The sequence below is a fragment of the Cephus cinctus genome, unplaced genomic scaffold (assembly GCF_000341935.2).
Source record: "Cephus cinctus unplaced genomic scaffold, Ccin1 Ccin1_scaffold0709, whole genome shotgun sequence".
Taxonomy (NCBI): Eukaryota; Metazoa; Arthropoda; class Insecta; order Hymenoptera; family Cephidae; genus Cephus; species Cephus cinctus.
In genome coordinates, this window is record NW_014333329.1 from 900,126 (window position 1) to 910,765 (window position 10,640).

General features: G+C 40.6%; 1 protein-coding gene across 1 annotated transcript in view; it reads left to right on the forward strand.

Moving 5' to 3' along the window:
• Positions 1-702: 702 nt before the first annotated feature.
• Positions 703-10,640, forward strand: part of LOC107270231 (homeobox protein abdominal-B) — a 67,565-nt gene continuing 57,627 nt past the window's right edge. Inside the window, exon 1 of the mRNA XM_015745062.2 lies at positions 703-1,194. The gene's annotated coding sequence lies outside the window, so the exon portion shown is untranslated. The remainder of the gene's footprint in view (positions 1,195-10,640) is intronic.

Sequence of the window (10,640 nt, forward strand, 5' to 3'; positions counted from 1 at the left end):
AAACAGTATAATGGCGCTCACAAAAGATCAAGTTACCCCAACTTAAAAAAGTCCTAAATATCCCCAAAAAAATATGACAAACTACTATCACCAGTCTCGAGAAAAATTATCAGCATCCCAACGTCAACTACATAAAAAACAATCAGTATAATTTTTTCATCATTAACAATGCAACAATTTCGAAGCAATTATTTCCAAAAATATTTTATCAAGTAAGTCACAGCATGATTGGTGGCGTCATATACTACGAATAAAAGTAGAGTAGCATACCTCGTGACGTATGCTGTCAACGAAGGTACGTCATTCGTACATACATATACTATATCATTTTTACATCCTCATATACACCACCCAGTTCCGAGCAAGTTCCAAAAATATTTTCCTTATTAAGTCGCAGCGTCATAGGCAGCCTTGTGCTCTCGTATACTACGAAGAAAAGTAAAGTAGAGTAGCATGGCCTACCTCGTGAAGTAAACTGTCAAAGGAGGGGCGACATTGGTAACATACCTACACTATATCAGACACAAGTAGTGGGGTTCATCGAGGGCACAGTGGGGGTCCTTGGGACGTAGGAGGGGGTTCCATTTGGCCGCACACACAACGGGGGTGGGGGTAGGGGTAGAGTGCCGATTGGCTACGGAGGGGTGGGGGGTGGATGGTTCTGCGCTACGAGACGATCGTCTCAGTGCGCGGTACGTTCTATCCAGATAGTATGAGGCTTATTTCAGTAACGTGGCCCCCATTGTTATGCACTCGAAAAGCACCACTCGCTTACATTGTGAACAGCACGCACGCGCCAAAGTTCTCCATTGTGCCTGACGTGCGTTTCGTGTTGCCTTCGTTGAAGAAATAGTAAATTCGACATTCCGATACGTTTCACTTTTTATTTTACTCTCGCCTTCGACTGCCGCAAGTAACGCTTCCTTTGTTCGGTCTTATCGATCGAGTATCCGATATTTTGCGTGTACGCGTCCCACGAGGGACGATGGAGAGTGCCAAAACGTGATAGTAAATACTTTTGCTTCTCTATGGGATTCTAATGGGGTTTGTGCTTTGTTATGAATCGTTAAGGTGCGCGAATGGTTCGTAAAGACTGTCAGTCCAAAACGTGTGTCTGTGACGTTTCTAACTCTTGTGGTTCCTGAAGGACGAACGTTTTGCCACGATATCATCTTGGACCATACAAGGATTAAGGTACGGTACATGTTAACGACCCGAATCGTATGCATGGGTTATTGGTTCAAGTATATTTTTGTATTGACCCTGTAAGAGCAGGATTGTTTGTTTACGTATATGCTAAGTTTACCTACCGATGTCTGTATACATATTACGTAACTTTATGAATTCCCAAGTTATGCATTGCCGATTAAAGTAATTGTTACAATTCAACTGTTCGCTGTGTTATCTAGTAAAGTGACGGTTTACAAGAGTCATTATTATTTTAATGAATGTGTTCGTGCATTGGGAATGCTGTGCGAATTAGTCATCGTCCATCTTACTGGCACGATGCGCGGGCTGCGTTTAACCACTGAAGACATAACGGTGAACGCGAGTGGATGTTCTCAGGGACTGTGAGCTTGTAAAATGGCCCTATAAGGCCGTTAATAATTTATTCCCGGGCGCCAACGCGCCTCGCGCGTCCTCGACTGAACTGACCGATCCCAAGCGTAGGTTGCTGTTTAAGATTCCCATTAGTTCATTTGTTTATCCCATTAGAGACCAGGTCTCGAGGCGGTATTAAGACGTACGTCGTTGTATGTCTATAGGTATAGATGAAACACGTGAACGTAGGAACACGTGCGATTCACGGATATCGTCTGCAAGCTTTACGTGCATATGGGATGCCACTTGGGTAACAAAGTGCGGTATACGCAGGATATGTAAAAACCGGTTGGAATCTATTGCTAATTGATAGTCGCTAATTATGATTAATTTTCATTATTTATCTCAGAATTTTTTTTTCACCTGTTCGCAATACCCATGATTATTATCAGGCTTGATATTTACAGGGTGGGCTAGGAACGAGAGAGAGCTAGCAGGTACGGTCGTCGACCTTGAAACTCGTAGAGCAGTATCCAACTAGAATCTTAACTAATTGGACCTTACCTGCGCAGACTATCGCTCGATTATTGTTTTATAACGCTCATTAATTATACGAACAAAAATTGATCGGAATAAATACAGCGAGGGAGAAAAAGAGTATATTTATTTCGTTTCGAGCAGAATGTTTTCAGTGTGTACCGATAATGAGTCTCGCTAGGAATGATTTCGTGAATTTAATTGATATAACAGTGGTTGGACCTGGTATAAATGTGTCGATAGATTTAGAATCGCGCTCTCGTAACATTATCAGTGCACTTGGGTAAGCTGATTAAAGTGACTATGATAAAAGGCCAGAGAGGATGACTGTCTGTTTCTAAAATACACTTAAGCGTTGATCCGAGACGTATGAAAACGTGATTTAGTGTTATTCATAGCAACCCTTTTATATCTGGCTATTCGTCTCGCCTCATATATCATACCGTCACGTGATGCGTTTTATGCCTTTTACGAGAAACGACTTGTTATCATTCAGCGACTTAGCATCAATGAACTTGAACTTGACTCGGTCTGTTGTATAATTTTAATGTACGTATCATTTTTTTTTTCAATTCCACTCTAATGTGCTCAATTTTAGATACAGATACGAATTTCGTTGCAATGTTACTACGTAACGAAACCAGACCTATTTCCAGTCTTACATAGGTACGGATGGATAGGTAATGCGATTTACATATGCCTCTGTGACGTCATGAAATAATAAAATGTTCATAGTAGACGTTAACTAATACGGGGAAATGAGCTTTTTGTCGACACCTGTTGATTAGATATAAAAGTTTAATAAGGGTACAATTACTGGGCGAAAGGAAGAGTGAACGTATCAGTGTATTCGTAATTGTTATGCAGTCGACTCGTCCGCTGAAACAGACCAGCTGCATAATTGTGATATACAATAATAATAATTACAATTACGAGCCACGTAACGTCGCTCGCTTGTCAAGCTCCATAAAGCTTGGTTATTATCTCACTCGTAAACACCTGTGATTATTCATATATCGTACATCTTCGTACGTGTTTTTTTGTCTCTCTTAATAGGAACTAAAATATCTCTGTGGAGCTTCAATGTGTATGTTTTTAATGTATAAATTAATTTTGAACTTGCAGCACTTTTCAGTGGCAATTAATACTGGTTTATACTTTGTAAACATACAGTCAGGTGTCTACCGTGCATTTTGCAGAGGTTTCGTAGCCGATTTTTTGACCTTGCCGGACAGGATGATTGTAAAATTTAATAGACAAGAAAAAGTGGTCAGTCTAGATTTTACGTCAGAGGTACAAGTTTAGTTAACGGGACGAAATTTTTCGAAATAGCATTTACGATAGCAATTACTTAGCCAATCACTTCTCAAGGGGATCGGTATTGATTGGCGTGCCTACGGGTGTAAAATCAATCGAACTAACTTGTGGTATGGTTATGTTGTTGAGCTACTTGGTACCTTATAATTAATTGTTTATTAAAAAAAATAAAAGTGGTAGACGATCCAGGATGTTTATTTTTAATAATGTTATTCAGTTGATATATACATAGGAATGACTGATAAAATAAATTTTAATTGGATATCGATCGCTATCGATGATTTTTTTTTATTGACTTTTTTAAGGCTAACGTCACTTTGAGAATGTATATAGATGCTTATGGAAATGTCAATGAGTTTTTGCCGCAGTATAGAAATTATGTGTATCTTCGCTAATTGAAAACTCTGGGCTTTTATTAATGGCAAGAAATATAAATCATCAGGTTATATTTTTACGAAGTTTCTGTACTTCACGGAGCAACGTGGCTTTACGTACCTCTTACAAGAAAACTATTACGTATCGGAGAATAAATATTGGGTAGAAATTTATAGACACCTCGGAAAGATGCCTCGGAGTGCAGCAAACTTCGGATCTTCCACGATAATGACCCCATTGTACTTTATTAGCAATTTTTATGATTCTGAAAAAGCGCAAAGTTAGAATCGTAATTTTGTATGCGCGATTGACCCGTTCGATGTCAAAGGTCAATTTAATATTAATTTGAAAATTTTTTACATTTTCATTTACAGTATATTATATTCTTTTAAACCTGCAAGTTATAGAGGAAGGGAAAATTTTTGAAAAATTTTAGCAATATTCTATTATACTGTGATACAATGATATTGCTTTTCTGATCTATCCTTCACGTGTGAACGCTATTATTTTTCCTTTCTCTTTTTCCTGAATCTTCGCACGAACGTTCGTGAGAATTTGAGACTAATAACCTCGGTTTACCGCCTCTCCATTCACTGTTCAGAATACTATGGATAAATACGGTTTATTCCGACTTATGACATGAACACAATAAAATTCGGAGTGTCAGTTTGCCCGGTAATTCTCATCGGTAAACCTTCTGAATACCCCAGTCATATTTTCTTATCTCTTTAGATAAGGTTTTCTACGTCGGTGGTAGAGAGCATATTTTTATTTTAGATGACAAATTCAAAAGGTATGCTTTTTTTTTCTATGGCACAAAAAAAGCATTGGTTAGATCGACGTCGGGAAGCGTCATTATAAAGGAGCAGACGGGTTTCTTTTATCTAAGTTTAAAAGCGTTTCTGTCTGGCAGCCACGTGCTGTTAAGATTTACGGGACATTCTATCGCGCCGTAACAAATCTAACATGCGACGAGATTGAAACTGCATGAGATTCGTGTAATTACGGAAAATTGATATTTTTATTTTTAATCGAAGCAGGAGCTGTCATTTTTTTTGTATTTAAACGACTAATTTGTTTTTTGGTAGTTTTTTTTTTATTTTTATCTTTTTCTTCTCTCGGAAATATTGTTATCGGACGAGATTATTGCTTTGTGACATATTATGAATTTTTTGGTTTTATTGGAAAAAATCTTCGTCCTGTGAATGTGTACATAGGGAGGAAACGTGAGGTCGACGATCTGTGGAACAATAAATCGGTTGGTTAACTGGTCGGTCAAACACGTGGGTACCCAGTGCCAAGTCTGTATTTGTTAAACGTTGTGTTAATATTTGTTGATCTACAAGACGCGAACAGGTAAGTAAAATGTTGACCGAATGAATTGACCGTTTATTACATTAAACGTGTAATCGATTTATTTGCTGTCGTTGGACATTCAAACACTTTAATTTCACGTATTAAAGAGTCATTGATTGAACATAGGTAGTAGTTTTACATAGGATAGGCATTAATTGCCTAAGAATAAGATTAATATATTTATATATTATTGGAATATTCAAATAAAAAATGTTCATGCTTGACTGTACCAAATATGTGGTGTGGGGTTCGTTATATGATTATTTTTATATTCTATCAATTTGAAGTAGCATATTTTTCATTGAGATCATGTGCAAAATTGTACGAGTAGACTTTTTCTTATTTATTCGTGAAATTGTAATCGATATTTGAAGTTCGGAGCAAAAGAGTTTACAGGAACGGAGTATAGCGTGGTGGCTGTTGCATTCGGCCATGTTGAAATCCATGATGGCTGCTTCGACGTTCACCAGAGACAGGCCTCGCCCACGAGAATCCCGCCAATGGCATTACCGAGTTCGTACTTATCCATCCCTGCTCGAATCCCGTGATTACCCCTATGGGAATCCCCCACTCCTAGTTGGAACATGTGACGGCCATCATGGTATACGTGCGCGCGCATTCGACCACCGTAAGATTATCGGACAGACTCCGAACTCTTAGAGGAGGGGATATAAAGATGTATGACTCTGTGTTCCAGGATTGTTTCAAAAGAAGTTTGAGGCAGTATTTTAACAAAAAATGGCCAGGCAATTTTTTTTTCTCTGGACAATGGCTTTTTTTCTTCGTAAAATGCAACTTTCATTTTTTAATATTATTTTTTAGCGATTTCGTTATAAATATTTTGAACGTATGTCAGTATGCTATTAATTCTGTTGGATAACGTGTATGCTTAAGGAAGTCAGATCTATGGATTACTCCGAAATTGCCTTATGCTCGAACTATATTTGTTTTTTAAATTTTAATTATCGTCGCTGCACTGTCCCTCGTTCCCGAAGGTAATGCAAAAACGAAAGGATTCGGAGGGACGAGTCGGTTGTCGGTACAGCAGGGAATCACGTTATCAGCTCTACTAACACGCAATACCACAAATTACTAATCATTAGCCCACGCGAACGCAATAAACATAAGGTACGCGCCTCGCGCACACTTTCGTCACATATAAACGCGTTTTATTGTTACAATTTACACCTTTTATCGTTCATAAATCTAAGTGGTAATGGCGGTTATGAGAGTCAGGCGATAAGATCTTGGTTACCTTTAGACATACGATTCAATGATCGGCCAGTTATTGCTTTTTCATTAGTATACAGTATCCCAGTGATCGATTTCCGTTGAATTAAAGTGTTTTTCATTTTTCACAGATTTTATACGTATTTCTAAAGACTTTATAGGACTGACTTATCGACCAGTTATCCTAGTACATTTTTCGTCTGTTTATCCCGAAAAAGGAATTACCGTATGCCTGTACGTTGATCTCGAACAGACACTTTGTCCAAAGCTTACGCGATATCAAATTTTCGACTGTTGGTATAATTGTGGGAGAAACTTTAAAATTTGAGGGAAAAGAGCATTATTTTCTAAATATACAAAGTATGAAGATTAGACGAATAGAAATGTAACTGTTATATATCTGTCATGTTTATAGGATACTATTAATTTTGCAGAACAAACTTTTTTATCCAACTTTGGTATCGAACTGGTACCCACTTTAACCTCCTGAGAGATTTCGTGACTGTTGGTAAAGAAGGGATGCAGGGTTGCAAATTATCGACAGCGCAGATATTCAAGTAGTTCTAAGTTCCGCCGCTCGTACTTGGTACTTTCACCGAATACATTCAACTCAGGATGCGTCAATTTTGTCTCATGGTTCAGTCTCACTAAGGAATATCTAAATCTGCCTGGATCAAGGTATGCACCAATTATTGAGTTCGTTAATTATCAAATATAGCATAAAAGTTTCGAAACACTACGCATGAATAACATGCAAAAAAACAAATGGTTAAAATATTAATTCCGTTCCCAATATATGGATACTCCAATTGCAATACGTCATTGACAATCCCCACTACGCACGAGCAATTATACCGACATAAACATCCTGCACAAGCAATGAATTATCAAATTTACACACTAAAATACCTACGCATCATAAATCTGTACTTTCAATGTGATCAGTTCCTGCAAACGTGTCCGCGTGCATAGAAAATTCCAATTATCCCGTGCAAGCTTCTGCAACGTTAAACTGTCTCTAAAACAGTGCATTGCTCCTCCTATATATGTATATATCGATCGAACTAAAACACCCTGTAGAAATGTAAAAAAAAAAATCTTTTCCAGGAAAAACACATTTTATCGTCCGAGCTACTGCTTTGTTATTTCTTTCCTTACGTCTTTCTTCCTTTCGTGTCGTTTCTGTACATTAATAGTGTAAAGAGCAGGTGGCTCCATCTACCTATAGGTGCAGGTACATAGGAAACGCTGCGAGTGCAACGTACATATTACACACCCCTGCCCATTGCAGGGGCTGACTAAGGTAGTTGCGGGTAATTACTGAGGTTGGCGAGTGGAGAGCAGCCGGTGTTATCAGCCGTTCGCCTGGTTGTTGTTATGGCTCTTGAAGAAGGTTCCATGGGTTCCATCAGGTTCCTTGAGTGGGCTGAGAACACGGGGCAGGTTCCAGGGAACTACACGTTTAATTCTTGACGGACTGCAGTTCGCGTACATGTTTACGCGAGCATGCGTCTTAGTGTGCATCTTCCCATGTGTTACAACTGGGCTGCGTGTTTTGCGCTTGCGCTAGACCCTTCGGGACCACCCAGGTTCAGGACACAGAGTTCTTTTTTGGCTTGGATAGATATGAGTTTTCTGAAAGATAAATTTGGGGCTGTTTTGTCCTGATCCTTGTACCTTTATTCCTTTCGAGGACCAAATTTAGGTTTGACCTTTCTTTGGCCCGGGACTTGATGGATTCATATATCTTTATATAGGAAATACGCCGTTGGATATAAAATATGATTAAGTCAGGCTTTGGTTTTAATTTAATATAGGCCATAGATCTGACTTAAGAATAAATCCTCTAATCTCCGTGATACCCACGCGTTAGTGTTTTATATTTTCGATAATTTGTAAGAGATTTCAACGTAGGTCGATGACATCACGATTTTCCAGACGTGTATATATATTGGAGTATAAACTGAGTCCGAGCCATTTCTAGCGCGACGAGGTTGATTAGTATGAACCACGTACGAAAATGTATAATTTTCGTTCAGATCGTCAGGATAAAATTATCGTAATATCTGTCTCTCTCTCTCTCTCTCTCTCTCTCTCTCTCGCTCGTTCCCTCTTTTCTGCGTGCACATATTCTTTCTCTCTTTTCCCTCTGAATTCCCCTCTCCCCTTTGATCCCCACTAAGCCTCCGGCTCTCGAGTCGCACGCATATACGTGACCAGAGCGGCAGCCATCGATTTCTCCGGCTGGTCCATGCGCATGCGCCAGAATCTCATTTCCCCCACTCTCCGTCCCAACAGCCCCCGCCCTGAGCGTTTCGTGAGCACACTGACGCAATAGCTGCAAGAGAGAGAGAGAGAAGAAGGTACAGGGGAAAACGAGAAGGAAGAAGAGGGATGGCGCGAAAGGATCCGCGTCTGCCGGGTGATCACGAGGGGCGGGAGGGGAGAGAGGAGCCGGAGGGGATGCTGGAGGAGAGCCGAATTACGGAGGCACACGAGCAAACGGAAACTCTGAAACCCTTGGCACTTATTTAATCCAGAGCGTGGCTCCCAGTCCGTGGCCCAATCCCGACCCTCGTGCTGGCGTTCCATTATCTGGCCATCTTTATTCACCCCCTGTGCTCACGGGGGTGGCTCACTATGGGGGATGGGACTGCGGGTAGATCGGAGGGCGAGTGGTTTTATGGCTGCGCACAAATCTCCTCATCAGGCTCCCGCAGGATCCCGGCCCACCAGCATCTCCTCCTCCCGCCCCTCTTCTAGCTTCCCTTCTATAGATAGTTCTCCCTTATGTACTATATGTATATATATATATAGCTACTTTCCTGGGGGGTTTGGAAATTGCTGGGCGGTTTTCGTTTCGCCATAGGGATACGCGGCACACAAATGAGCCAGCTTGATTCCAATTATTCAGTAAATTAAATACAGGGGCTTTACGGGCGTTCCTATACGAGCCCGAAGTTATCGTTGAGGGTGTTTCCGATAGGGAAAGGGTTGAAGCCGCACCCTGCCATTGTTTAACGCGGAGCTTCGAGGGTTGGCTGTTATCTACAGTTAATACCGTTTGGGGACGTCGGATCGAGGGCTTTCGGACAACGCTACTTTACGTAATGTCCGACCATTCCTGTATTATACTACTATCATCCTCTCCCTTCTATTACTGCTTTACTAAATTTCTCGTGCCCTCTGTTTCTCTCTCTCTCTCTCTCTCTCTCTCTCTCTCTCTCTCTCTCTCTCTCTCTCTCTCTCTCTTCATTTCTTTTCCCTATACACTTAAATTCCTCTCTGCATGATTCCCGCTCTCGGTCCACTCTCAACTTTAGTCCTTATTACCAGACGTCTGCCATTTCCTAATTGGAACTCTGTGCATCCGCTGATTCGTATCTGCCGTGTAATTTGGTCAGGTTAAATTAGCCAAGGGTTGAATTTTTCCTTTTCCCTTTCTCTCCGTCCTTCCTGCGTCCAGGCGGACAGCTTCATAATCGGAGCTTCGACCCGCGGTATAACGAGCGGAATTTTTTGCTTCGCCTAGCGAATATTCTCGGTAAGAAAAAAAAAAAATAAAAGTTCATTGCCAAGAATAAAATTCACGAGGCACTTTTTTCGTAATCTACTATGCATCTCGCGTACTCGCTGAATCGAGATAATTTTCCATAACGGTAACTAAGTTTCTCAAATGCACCGTACGCTGCACCGCTTTGCGCACTTGATAAGATACTCGTAACTGGGAACTATTATAGAACTGAAAATACGTTGTAAAGCTTCCGGCAGATAACACGCTGCAAAATTCACCGCCAATTGGTCAGGGTAATGGAAAACTCAGAGATAAAGAATGCTTACGTGAATAAGCGTGAGCGCTAATGGGAAGAAACAAAAAAAGTAAAATTTTTCAGTAATCATGCAAACTGCAGCAGTACCAGCCAATCGCGTGAATTTAGTTTCGAGTTCAGTCCAAGCACGAACGCATGACTCGTGCTATCTCATGGAAAACTTTGAATTCCGTTTTCTCGCGCGATTCAAGGAAAATTCCTATCTCGAGAAAAATATCTTTGAAATCATCTCCCAACGATCTCGAGTGTTTATCCGCTCGGCGGAGCCATACGATATTTTTCCTAGCTCTCGTACGATCATACGGAAGTTTCTTGGATCGGCGACTGGCTGCTTTAATTCGTATTTTCTTTGGGGACTGTGCTCCGTCTTTTACGAGCGCGTATCTCCCTCCCATCCTACGGTTAGAGACTGGCTGAGTTTTCTCATCCTTTCTCTCCTCTCCTCTCATCTCG